The sequence below is a fragment of the Megalobrama amblycephala genome, linkage group LG7, assembly GCF_018812025.1.
Source record: "Megalobrama amblycephala isolate DHTTF-2021 linkage group LG7, ASM1881202v1, whole genome shotgun sequence".
In the NCBI taxonomy this organism is placed as follows: domain Eukaryota; kingdom Metazoa; phylum Chordata; class Actinopteri; order Cypriniformes; family Xenocyprididae; genus Megalobrama; species Megalobrama amblycephala.
This window is the reverse complement of record NC_063050.1, coordinates 14,242,095-14,256,379: the sequence shown is the minus strand read 5'-3', so window position 1 is coordinate 14,256,379 and position 14,285 is coordinate 14,242,095. Positions and strand designations below refer to the sequence as shown.

General features: G+C 38.2%; 2 protein-coding genes across 6 annotated transcripts in view; both read left to right on the top strand.

The window, feature by feature from the left end:
* Positions 1-14,285, top strand: part of LOC125271747 (NACHT, LRR and PYD domains-containing protein 12-like) — a 1,137,836-nt gene that overhangs the window by 669,479 nt on the left and 454,072 nt on the right. The window lies entirely within an intron of this gene.
* The window catches only part of LOC125271766 (somatostatin receptor type 5), a 36,524-nt gene continuing 33,369 nt past the window's right edge, over positions 11,131-14,285 (top strand). The window contains exon 1 of one of the 3 annotated variants that reach the window (XM_048196013.1): positions 11,131-11,475. The gene's annotated coding sequence lies outside the window, so the exon portion shown is untranslated. The remainder of the gene's footprint in view (positions 11,476-14,285) is intronic. The other 2 variants (XM_048196015.1, XM_048196014.1) reach the window with 2 other exon arrangements.

Sequence of the window (14,285 nt, the reverse complement as noted above, 5' to 3'; positions counted from 1 at the left end):
AACCCCCTGTCAATCCCAACATAACACAACATTAAACACTAACTTTTGTCTCCCTATGTTAATCTTATGCAAAAACACACAAAATAACACTTAATTTCAACATTTATACAGTCTGATGCAAAGCATGCTGGGAATTAGAAATCTGCTGCAACTCAACTCAATCATATTAAGTTCACCTTGCTACAATGAAATTTTGAGTTCACACAACTTTTTTTCTGTTAAGTACAATAAACTTTTGTTATTATTTGAGTGGAACAAACTAATTTCATTTAATTAAATTCACTGTTCAGTTTTACAGTGCACTTGTCACCATGACCAACTCTTCTAAATTAGCATAATAAAACATTAATCACTACTAAATCTCCCTTACCATTAATCTTGCACAAAAAAACATTATATAACACTTGATTTTAGCATTTACTTTTCCTTTCAAGTGCCATGGGCAAAGCATGGGCAAAACAGTTTAGTTTACTTGAAATATGTCAGTGTTGTGAACTCAAAAGTAAAAGAAAGTTTTAAATACTCATAACAGTTAATTTAACTGAAGTAATTTGTTTAATTTAAGTTTGTCCTACTCAAACGAATTAAGTATTTTGAGCGTTAGGGTTAGGTGGAAGTACTACCTCCAACTTCAAAATCATCCGACATCACTGTTTTACCTTTTTTTTGTAAAGGCTTAAGGCCGAAATTTGCATGCAAAACATTTGCACGTTAAAAAATAAATTCGACCTCACGTTATGTCAATCACGTTTACACACTGCCTCCGAAACTTTCGTCCGTCAAAAAATATTCGGATCAGGTTAAATTTTCTGCGTTTTTTGCGTCCGTGGCATGCATTTTGAGAGACGTTTTGACAATTCAGAGCCACCGTATGCGAACGCAAAAATCCATAATGCCATCTGACAAGTTGATCCACGTCGTCTACAACACAAAGCAGCAGCACTGTATGACAAACAATGTGCGGAATACAAAGAGACAGAATATAAAGACAGATTGTGCCAGTAGCAGAGCATCAAACTGAGCCACTGACATCCTGAAGTAAACTTTGAAACGCTCGGGATAATCACGCAGCTCCTCGATGAGGTGGAACTCTCCTTTCTCTCCATGCGATCTCTGGGTTGGATGGACCCAATATTTCCTCTTTCTTTTTCTCTTTTTAAGAAGAGAAAGGACAAATCATGCTCACTGCTTGAAGACTCCATTTTATATTGTTTCGCAACGGATTCATAAATACGTGTCGGACTCAGTGGGCAAGGTTTCTGTGCGTGACGAATTTTTAGGATTACGAATACAAAAAAAAAACAAAACAAAAAAAAAAACGCATGCGGACTCAGTGTGCAAAGGCCTTTAGTCTTTCCCTGTGTCTCAATCAGCTCCCTAGTTCAGTAGTCAGGGCACTGACCAGGGAGTCAGCCATTTTAAGGGCTGTCTCAATCGCAGAATCCTTCCAGGGCACTGAAACGTTCGCTCCCTGAAAAGTCCCACAATGCACCGTGAAAACCAGGGAGCATCGATGCTCACTATGCTCCCTTAACGGAAGTTCTGAAGCGCGAAACTTGAATCACGTGAGCCAACTCACTACACATAACGATACGCGATAGATGTTTTTAAAAATACAAACCGTTATTTTATTATATTTCAGCATAAACATACATCGCTAGACAGGTAATGAACATAAGCTAGCTAACACTTATAATGTATTCACGGCTGAAATGTTGCACGTATATGTAACAAGCACATAATTAATCATAATGTACTTTAAATAACATTACAAGTAGGCTAATGCCAGAAAATATCAGCTCTGTTGTTGTTCATAAATACCAGTAGTGATGTTGTACAATGAGGACCTTGTCACGTCACCGGAAATAGAGTCATAAGTGTCCCAATGTGTAGTGAACCAGCATCTTTTACTGTCCTTATCAGTGCCCGAATTCGTGTACACGATATACTGATTCACGAGCTCGGGAGCTAGGGAACTGATTGAGACACACCCTTTGTACGTTCGCTTTGTAAACACTGGATCACTTCCGCCTACGTCACACATGACCTTTCCAACATGATTATGTAATGCATGGTGCATCACAGAGCAGTGCAAGATGAGCATGTGGTTAAAAAGTATATAAATGTTTATATTTTTACAAAATGACAGATCGTTTATAAGACTCTTATTCCTCGTCTGGGATCATGTAGAGCTCTTTGAAGTTGCACTGAAACTGACATATGGACCTTCAACCTGTTGGTAACTGTTGAAGTCCACTATATGGAGAAAAATCCTGGAATGTTTTCCTCAAAAACCTTCTTTTCAACAATGTATGCATATGATAATGCCGGCCAATAACGGGTTTGACGTAGAACCTGGAAGTGCTGAACATAAACAGCTTACGAGAATGAGAAGATATTGTTGAATAAAGTCATTATTTTTGTTTTGTTATTGTGTTCGGTATAATTCAGCCTTCGGCTGGATCAAAGTTAAATTAAATATATTTCACCACAGACATGATTGGATTTTTCTAACTCCAAAATATTTAATTTGTAAATATCAGACCCAGAGCATCTCAAGTTGTCCACATCAATTTAATTTTTCATTCATGTTCTTGTCTGAACCTATATCAAGGCATCCTCTAATTGCATATATTTGCTCTTGAGAACATTACATCAGCGGTTCTCTGAGGATAAACGTCTTAAGATCAAACCTCAGAGCGGCGATATAAAAGCGGTCCTAATGTAATTTCCCTGCTTGGATTGTGGTGAAACCATACAATATTGGTAGAAACAGGGTGCTAATGCAAGGGCAGGATAGTACAATACGAGATGAGTTTGATTATATTACATCTGTTGTGTAAGATCTGTTGGCCTTAGTAGAAAGAGAAATTGGCATTAAAAATGCAGACCGCGAATCATAACATGCTGTACTGAATCTCTAATGCTGCCCCTGTCCAAGCACAGGTAAACTATATTAACCTCTACAAGAGCATCTGTGTAAATAAATCACCGTAGTGACAGTAACCAAGCAAAATGCCCATGAAATTCAATGACAGACAGGCATCTTATAAAAAATATATGACTCCCAAACTCTGAGTGTCAGTTGGGATATTTTACTCCTCAGAAACGACCATGCATGTGTCAGCGAGCTTGTGGTAATGTTGCAGAAATGTTATTCTAATGTTCTCTAAGATAATGTTTATGTATTGAATTCAGTCTGTACAGTGATATAACCTCACTTCGGGCTGTCCTTATGCTTCTTATGTCTGCAGTTGAGAAAATTTTCCATGCTAACTGCAATTTAACTGAATTACACTGGCGGAGAAGCAGAGGGAGATCAACACTAATTTTGTGGAAGATACCACCTGCTGAACATACACTCACAAACTCAATATATGTCTGCAGATAATATGTTCTTCACAAAGGTCACTGCCAAACATGATTTACAGCACCTGTCATTAACCCTTTACCTGCCATCTTCTGCCACAACCTTTTCTCTTTAACCTATACTTCACAAAGAAGCTTAATCAGTCACACATTTATGCTGTAAAATGTTTATTTTGAATATAACAGCCTTGGAAATGAGAAGAAAAGAGTCTGGTCTAAATAAGAATAGAGTCAGTATGAATTTTGGCCAGTAGGGGAGGCTATCAGCAGGGGAAAAGGGGTATTTGTCACATTTGTACTAGTTGTATTTGAATGCTATATTTTTCCAAGTGATAGAGGTAAATGAAAAATTGCCATATTAGTCAACCACTCAGTACTGAGAGGATAGATTCTTCAAAATGTCGAAAGCACATTGTTATGCATTTTGTATTATTCAGTGTGAGATTGGTTTGGAAATTTGTAGCCTAAAAATACCCTGTGAATGTGATTATTGAAGCAGAACGCTGCTTGTCAGAGCCGTCTAGGAAACACGGTGATGAATCAGAGAAAATCTGAAGATTTGCAGGAACACATGTGGATTCTAGTTAATCAATATCTGTAATTATCCCACTGTGCACTTGTCAAGTTCAAAGCTGCCTCACGCATGAATAGATTTGACTTCAATTGATCCCTGATGTGTGTGTGTGTGTGTGTGTGTTTTCTGGATATTTGGGATTCTCTCAGCAGCTCCTACTGTCTCTGCATGAAGTGTGTATTGACTCAGAGAAATTGAATTAGCTGTTTTTTATGCTTTCCACCAACACCTGAAAGCGTTTATGAGTTACATCAAAATAAGATGTTTTTTTATTCATCGTGATATTTTGTGTGAATATGAGTGTGTGAGTGTGTTGGCGAGCTTCAGTTACGCACAAGCTGTGGCTGTAATTATGTATTTACATACTGTAAGTATAAACTTATGTGTCTGCTGTTAGTGAAGCACATTCTTTAGGTATAAATACATTCCCAAGGTTGCTGTTATTTTGCCAAGTAAGACATGTTCCTGGATCAACATCTTTGTTGATCCTGGAACAACATTCCAATCAACCAATCAGATTTGAGGGACAAGTTTACCGTTTATATCAAGTTTAGGCTTGCAACCAGGGTTAGGTGCTTCTACATCAATGTTATTCACCTATCTTTCCCCTCTGATTTTAGGGATAAGTTATGGGTAGGATTTGGTTTAGGGGTAGGAATAGGGTTAGTTCACCCAAAAATGAAAATTCTGTCATTTATTACTCACCCTCATGCTGTTCCACATTTGTAAGACCTTCGTTAATCTTTGGAACACAAATTATATTTTTGTTGAAATCTGATGGCTCCGTGAGGCCTTCATAGGGAGCAATGGCATTTCCTCTCTCAAGATCCATAAAGGTACTAAAAACATATTTAAATCAGTTCATGTGAGTACAGTGGTTCAATATTAATATTATAAAGCGACGAGAATATTTTAGGTGAGCCAAAAAAACAAAATAACAACTTATTGTAAGCATTATAAATCAGCGTGTCGAATCAGCAGTTCGGAGCGCCAAAGTCACGTGATTTGAGCAGTTTGAATCCGAATCATGATTCGATACGCTGATTCATAACGCTCAGATGCTTCATGAAGCAGTGTTTTGAAATCGGCCATCACTATATCGTAAGTCGTTATTTTGTTTTATTGGCACACCAAAAATATTCTCGCCGCTTTATAATATTAATATTGAACCACTGTACTCACATGAACTGATTTAAATATGTTTTTATTAATGGATCTTGAGAGAGGAAATGTCATTGCTGGCTATGGAGGCCTCACTGAGCCATCGGATTTCATCAAAAATATCTTAATTTGTGTTCCGAAGATGAACAAAGGTGTGGAATGGCATGAGGGTGAGTAATAAATGACATTATTTTCATTTTTGGGTGAACTAACCCTTTAAGACTACATTTTCAGACTGGAATGTTGTTTCCAAGATCAACAAAATATGTTGATTTGGGAACATATCTTACTTGGCAAAATGACAGTGACCACATTCCCAAACATACTGCATCTGCCATCTTGTCATTGTCCTTTGATGAACTAACGACAAAGGAGACAAATTTTACTCAGTCGCAAGTTGCACACTTCACAAATCTCACCTACTGTTTCATGCAAACTGTATATTCACAGATTTGACTTACCTTTTGAATACTATGTAGAAGGGAAGTATGCATATTCTTTCCAAAGCCTGACATCCAAAAACGCCAAAAAACGCCCATTGCACAAAATGACTGACCTAAAGTGTTTCTGATTACAGTCTATGCTATGGCAAAGACATTTCATACCAAAAGGTCTTACTTCAGCGATATCTGTCAGGTAGTAGAAATATTTTATGTCAAGTAGGCTATTTTAAAAAAACTAATTTTCCCTAGTGATGTTGTGATGAAAGACACCATCTGTTTCTGTGCGATTAACACCTGAAACAGTGTGTTCTGTGTACCTTGACTCTACACACACCTCAAAGCTCTTTTGTTGTATCTGTTTGCTGCATAATTATGGTAAAAGCAACCAGCTGGAACTCTGTGGGCGTCTCAATCAGCTCCCTAGCTCCCAAGGTCGTGAACCAGTATGTCGTGAACATGAGTTCAGGCACTGGTAAGGACAGTAATGACACACTACACATCGGGACACTGATGACCCTATATTTCCGGCGACGTGATAGCGTGATGACCTACAACTACAAGATTCTGAAGTGCGCATTCAGTGGATACTTTATTATCCCATGAGGCCACGGGAGAGGATTTATTAATCGAAGTGAAGCGTCACAACTGACGCTGGTGTGTTACGTGATAATGACAACATGACGAATGTAGTACATCTGAATTACATTCATACTACCCATATTCATACTATATACAATGTACTTTTTAACCGTCATAAAGTAAATTCAAATTCAAATCTAGTACCTATTCAGACAGTACACGATTTCAGGCACAGCGATACACTTGTGAACTTCCCTAAGCACTTCCCCTCGAGGGAATCCCCACTGCCATTTTGAAGTGCATACATCCTTGTCAAGTAGTGAGGGAAGTTTATTTGGACAGACCCTTGAGCCCTCCATTTTGGCCGAGGGAACGAGTCTACTCAAAATACTTCAGGCAGATCCATAGACCACAATGCACCGTGATTGTAATGTCACAGCAGGTCACGCTTAATTTTCCCCCACCCTACACAACTCTAGTGTATGTTATGGGAGTTATTTTCACATTTAACCACATAATATAGGCCAAGCATACAGGAAAACACCCCCCCAAAAAACAAAAAAACATAGCCTATCTGGGGAGCATAACAAATCATCATTTATGAGCCGCATTGACTTACCTGTCTGAAGCCAAACACGAACAAACTGCTTACCACGAGCGCACATGATTCTTTTCACTAATTACCACGCCATGTGCCTCTTGAGAAAAAAATCCCGGACGAGCCCCCATATGTTACAACTCTCAATTGTAACATGAACAAGAGGCAACGCGGAGGGGCAAGTAGAGAAAAGGAATGATTTATTTAACAAAATAACATATTTAACAAAAGTATTCAAACAATCAGTAGTCAGTATATGAACTTTAGTAGTGAAGAGTGCATGGAAGAGGACTGTAAGCTCAAGGTCTGCATGGATGTTAAAACAAAATCAACAGAAAAACAATCGTCGCTCGGTCAAGTGCAGTCACATTGTAACTCGCTTCTCTGCAATCTCGCTTCTCTGCTGGAATTCTTAGACCCAGTAATGAGCCTCATGTGGAAAAAAACACCCCCCACAAACATCATACCAACAAACCAAACACAAAAGGAAAAACACAGGCCCAGCACTGACTGGGACCTAACACAGGCCTATAGAATAATGTGTAGAACAAATTCATAAGGGAATAAATTGTAAATAATAAATCAGCTCCATTGCGGATTCCAAGTGCAGTGATGTACATCCAAATGGATAAGAATCAGGGATGTTAGGAAGGGAAGGGCATAAAAAATTGGACTCAAACATAGCCGTTGCGACCATTGATGTTCCCTGGTTTTCATGCTGCATTGTGGGACTTTTTTATGCTGCCAGATCATCTTTCCTCATTCTGCTCAACCTGTCTGCCGCATTCAATATCATCAGATCCTCCTGTCTACCCTCTGGACACTGGGCATCACAGGAACAGCTCTACACTGGTTCAAGTACTAACTTACAGGTAGATTTTCCAGGGTGTCCTGGAAGAAAACCATGTCACACCAACTAATCCACATGGGTGTACCTCAGGGTTCGGTGCTTGGCCCCCTCCTCTTCTCATTATATGCAACATTACTGGGGCTTATCACTATCACTGCACTGCAATTCAGTTCTTTCATCTCAGCCTGGATGAAATAATGCTATTTCCAACTCAATCTAGTAAAGATAGGAGGACGGACCATGTTTAGTCTTCAATGAACCAATGAAAGCCTAAACACACTCTTCTACGTGTCAGTGCACTGGTAGGAATTAAAGGATTAGTTCACTTTCAAATAAAATTTTCCTGATAAATTACTCCCATTTACCCCCATGTCATCCAAGATGTTTTAAACAAATGATCACCTTACGAGTGCTTCCACCAAAACCGCACTTTCAGTATTCTTCAAAAAGCTTACACTGTATGTCCTATGCCTTCCGTATTCAACTTACGGAACAAACGCAACGCCAGTTCCATTTTTTCTGTAAGTAGAATAGGGAAGGCGAAGGACATACAGCGTAAACTTTTTGAAGAATACGAAAGTGCGGTTTTGGTGGAAGCATTCGTAAGGTGATCATTTGTTTATATAAAGCATATACAGTTGTACACTGTTAGACATTTCAAGGGGTTTTTACAGTAACTTACTGGCAAACCTGACTAAAAACACATCTAAATCAGTTCATGTAAGTACAGTGGTTCAATATTAATATTATAAAGCGGCAAGAATATTTTTTGTGTGGCAAAAAAACTAAATAACGACTTATATAGTGATGGCCGATTTCAAAACACTGCTTCAGGAAGCTTCAGAGCATAATGAATCAGTGTGTCGAATCAGCGGTTCAGAGCGCCAAAGTCACGTGAATTCAGCAGTTTGACACGCGATCCGAATCATAATTTGACACAGAAGATTCATAATGCTCCGAAGGTTCTTGAAGCAGAGTTTTGAAATCGGCCATCACTAAATAAGTCATTATTTTGGTTTTTTTTGCCGCACAAAAAATATTCTCATCGCTTTATAATATTAATATTGAACCACTGTACTTACATGAACTGATTTAAATATGTTTTTAGTACATTAATGGATCTTGAGAGAGGAAATGTCATTGCTGGCTATGCAGGCCTCACTAAGCCATTGGATTTCATCAAAAATATCTTAATTTGTGTTCCGAAGATGAATGAAGGTCTTATGGGTGCGGAACGACATGAGGGTGAGAAATAAATTACATTATTTTCATTTTTGGGTGAACTAACCCTTTAATTATGTGTGTATATATATATATATATATATATATATATGTAACATATATTTGTCAATAGCATATTCAAAAATTTCAGATGAACTGTAAATTAAATTATGCCAGATTAAATTTTAATACTTACATATCCTAAATTCTGTCCAAAAATGCTGAGATCCATAGAGAGAGAGAGAGACTGCAATCGACATTTGGCCAATTTCAGCTTGTCTGCAGTGAAGGGGAAGCTGTTTAAGACAAATAAACAGTAAGACGCATGCAAGAAATCACTATGTGATGATTTTTCTCCTCCCTACAGTAGTTAACCCACCTGTGCGCTGATAGTAGGACCTTCCTGGTCAGTCGGGACTGCAATGGTAGAGTCTTCGGCCTAATAAAAGATCAAAATAATTCAAAAGTATAAACTAAAGTTGTTTAGAATGCTAAATTTGGTATGAATGATTTTGTGAGAGTTCTACTGCAGTGCTTACCTGGATAAATGTAATCTGTTGAGACATAACATAGAAAATGGTCCATCTTCTGAGCTTCATTTGCTATGTAATAAATAAAATGTTAGACATGATGCAAAATCACTAATTTGATCAAAAGTTAGCAAATTTATAATGCTAGCTAGTCTGCACCAGTGGATCCACTGCTTGCTTCACACATTGCTAATTCAGCAATGCTAGTGACTGCATTAACTGTGCTTCAGCTATACTACTGACAATGACAATGAACTTTGTGGCCCGCAAAATTTCGCTGTGGCGCGCTTTTAAACCAGTATTACAATAACATAGGCAGAAAACATTGCTTTTGTTAGGACATTTAAGTAACAATATGATTTCAAGTAACGTTACAGCTAAACTTACCTCAGAAATCTTGCTAGCAGTCACCGGCGCTTTGGTGCAGTTGAGACACAAGGTTTGCATTTTGTAAAGGTCCGGTAGCTTCAGTGTGTCCAATATAGACAGCCGCGGGCTGTTAGCGTTGTAGACACACGGTGTGAGGCGAAACATGTCAAACCAAATGTACAAAAATAGGAAAATAAAAAACACAATGGAATGGAGCCAGAGGATCCGTTACAGCAAATACAGTAGTATACTGCAAATTTTAAAAATACAGTAAATCACTGTATGTGGTGCTTGACGTCACAAAAAATTCCCATAATGCAAAGGGAATCACAGTTATTTACTGTAAAGAGAATTAGCAGTATAATACTGGGTGATATATGGTAAATAACTGTAGAAATTACAGAAATGTCTAACAGTGTATTTTTTTTAGAAAAAGGCTGATCGTTTCGCTAGATAAGACCCTTATTCCTCGTCTGGTATCATTTAAAGCTCTTTGAAGCTGCACTGAAACTGTAATTTTGACCCTCAAACGTTTGAAGTCCACTATAAGGAGAATAATCCTGGAATGTTTTCATTGAAAACCTTAATTTCTTTTTGACTGAAGAAAGAAAGACATGAACATCTTGGATGACATGGGGGGTCAGTAAATTATCAGGAAAATTTTATTTGAAAGTGAACTAATCCTTTAAATGGCCGACTCCCTGATCAGTGCCCTCATTACTGAACCAGATATTGAGATGCCCTTTGTTTCCCGCTGAGAAATGAATTAGCTATGTAATGAGGTGCCACCGTCAAACCGCCTCAATTCACATGTGAGGGTTGGAGGGAGACACCTGTAAGCCGTACGCCTCAACTTTGTCTCGCACCTCCTCCTTAAGAGTTACTTAAGCTTGTTAAGGGCTCATCTAGCTCCAGTTCATGTCAGGAATCAAACCTTTCTCAGGTCTCTGTGTGGGTCGTGCCATTTATTTTAATGGATGAAGCTGCTATAGCTCATATTGGAAGTGTCACATTGCTGACACTCCTGAGAGATACGCTACGGGATGAGTCTCGCAAAACACGTCAAGAAAAGGTCAAAAATAAGAATTCTATTTCTTTATTTTAAGATTTAGGCCTACTGCATGTTGACACTATTCTTTGTAATGAACCACTGAGAATTACATACAAACTCAAACTCAAACAAACTCGAACATTTGGAAAGACAATGCGATTACCTTTAGATGTGGAAAAAAAAAAATGTCACAATACCAAAAATCTTAACCAAAAATATCTGTAGGCTAGGCTATTTCAAGAACTATAATTTTGTGTTTACAGTCTCAAATTGGGGGTCTCATCTTTTCACAAATTATGAAAATATCAATGTCTTTGTTGTTTTTCCTCAAATTATCATATGACCTAATGTCATGCATGTTATGGTTTAAAGAATTATTTATGTTTGGGGTAATCAGTTGTGACTGAAGCGCGCGCACGGCTTGACTGCAGGATTGCGACTAAACTGCGATCGCGCGCATTCTCTCTCTCTCTCTCTCGGTTTAGAGGGGAGGTTTTGTTCGATCTCAGAGTGAAGCGGGCACCAGATGCCATCACCTGTCGCGAGGCTCAACACTGGTGTAGAGCGAGAGCGCGCACGCAAGATCTTGTCCTGTGGCTAATTCAACAGATACTGCCGTTGACAGATTCAACCTACACAATGTTTTTCAGTGTTTGTTATTTTTACCTACTCTTCTCGTGTCCTTCGTGGGGTGTTTCACGCCTCCCTGTGTTTTACTGATACAACTCAGGTAAGACCACAGTAACATTTTTTGTTTATGATGAGATTTTGATTTGTTCAACAAACCATACAAGTTTAGGAATCTTGTATTAATAATTGGAAGGATATTCTTAACCTGCTTCAGGATTGTTTTCGTTTATACACTCTGATGGCAATGCTTCTTTACTAAGAGAGTAAAATCAGAAAATCTTAAACATTTTTTTTTTTTTTTTTTTTTAGAATTGTTCAATAATGTTTAGTTTAACCGCACTAAGTTTTAACCTCATCACAGACGAATAACATAAAACATGCATTTTTAGTTTCCACGCAGTTTGAAAAGTGTCATTTCTCAACAAAAAAATCATAAATAATGTCTCTGAAGAATGCAACCATGCGAGAAAAACCGGCACGCAGCGTTTTTGTCAAGGTGAAAGCAGATAGTTTGAAAGAAAATGTTTTGCAGCAAGACAGATCCAGTTTGTTCTGCGTGCAAATGTGAGCTGCTTGGTTCAGCAAAAGTCTTAAAATGTAAAATTATATACTAGCCCATATATTTGCCACGGGGCTTTTCTGAAATTCTGAAAGTTTTTGACAGCGTGATATAATATCGTGACAACATGCTATTTTAATTAATCAGCATTATTTTTTTTCCATTACATTGTTATGGACAACAAATATTGTAAGTAATAAATTGTATAAATGTATTTAAGACATGTGACAAGTTGTCCCAACTTTGCCCCTTGTCCTGAGAAGAACACAGTTCAAACTTTCGGGTATCATCTGCTTTCATTAGTTGACTCTTGTCTGAATGCTGAATTGTGGTTTCATTGAGTTGACAGTTATTATATTGTTTGAAGGATTTACAAAAATGATCTATGATTTAATTTAATGGTTTTGAAAAATTTTTTACCAACTCTGCTAGAGAATTTGTGTAAATGGATGGTTGATTCAAAACCTACAGCTAGATAGAAGGGAAATAATATTTAGTTTTAGCTTGACTGAAATCAAATCAAGTCTCTTAGACTATGATCTGTGCTGCGACAGAGGAAACGGACTGTGAAAATTGATCTCTGGACTAATAGAAAGACCAGAATAAATAAAAATTGCAATTGTTGCAAAAACAAAACAAAACAAAAGACAAAAAAACAATAGTTAACTGTGTTATGCCTTTAGCTTGAAAAGGCTTATTCGCTCCACTAGATATCAAGTATGATTCTAATTAAACCAATGGTTCCCAACCCTAGTCCTCAAGCCCCGTCGAATACTGCACATTTTGGATGTCTCTCTTATCTGACATCCATTTCAAGTCTTATGTTGAGTTGAATCAGGTGTGTTGGAATAGGGAGACAACTAAAATGTGCAGTGCTGGGGGGGCTGGAAGACTAGGATTGGGAACCCCTCTTCTAAACCATGGCTTTTTATATAGTTTTTTATATATAATTATATAATTATATTTATTATATAGGGTGTATCACACACAGTTTCTGCCAATCTCATGTTAATCTTGAGTATATATAGAGTAACAATGCATCCTTCATATCTCCGTAAAGTTTTTAGTTTTGTCATATTTATAAAAGATAGATACGCTAAACCGAGACTTTCCGGAAAAAAGCTGAGATCCTGGAGGCGTGTCTGCCGTCAGTGCCGTGGGCGGAGCTAAAGAGTCACGAGCGCGCACAGCTTCTGTGTAGAGATCGCATGCTAGCTGCGACATCATTATAAATAAAAAGTGAACAAAAACGTTTGTGTTGTTTACATTATATGCACTTGTGCGCCGATCTGATGCAGCTTTACTCACCACCCGCGATCTGCAAATCCAGCGCCGAACTGGGACTTGTTTACAAAGTATTCATCACCGAATTCCCGGGAACAAACAAACATACACACACTGCCCCTGAAAAACAAATTTCATCCACTGTTCCCTTGACACTGGGTTCTTTGGGCTGAAAAGAGTAATCTTTCCCTCACAACCAAAAACACACTCCTTTGTTTACAGGAGCTGAGTCTCATTTCGGAGGCTGCATCCTCTGGAGGTCGCATTTGAAGGCTGAATACTTCATCAAGGCTGTCATATTTAAGAAAAGTAACTGTAATAAAATTGACTGATATTCATTGTGAGGTGTAAAATACTCTAATTTCTTCTTACATTGCAATCTAATTGTTATTTTTCTTAAATGAGACTGCCTCGATGATGTATGCAGGCTTCGAAGGATGCAGCCCCTGAACTGGGACACAGCCATTGTTGAAAAATCTCTCGGCTTCCGTATGCTGAACGAAGTGTGTTGATGGGCGTGATCTTGTTCTGGGTGATGTGTGTGCGCGCTTTTCAGGGAGAAGTGCCTATACAAGGAATTCCGCTCTCTTTTGACGTCATACAGGACACACTCGAAAAAAAACTCGGAATCCTGTAACGAAACCGGATGTAGTGGATTTGGCACAGAAGTACTCCATCATACGTCCAACTCGTGTTTTGAAACTTTGGCCATGTTTAGCATGAGAATGCAACTCTTTAACAGTGTAAATAAGTCAAAATGCATGAAATAGCATTACACCCCTCCTTTAAATGAATCTCAGTGGCTACATGCTCTGACTCTATGCAGCACTGAGGAGAGAAAGAAAATAGGAGACAGAGAGCGACAGAGATGCATGTATGTGTTGTGTCACTTCAGTCTTCTTGTGTGGGTTTGCTGTTTTGGCTCTGATCTTTATAGCTGAGGTGTGATCATCTGCACTGATTCAGTCTCTCTGATCTCTCACTGTAAAACAAGCAGACTCAAGCACATTAAATTAACACAAGCCATATTTTGTCCCTCTGACAAACACATACAAACATAAAGAAAC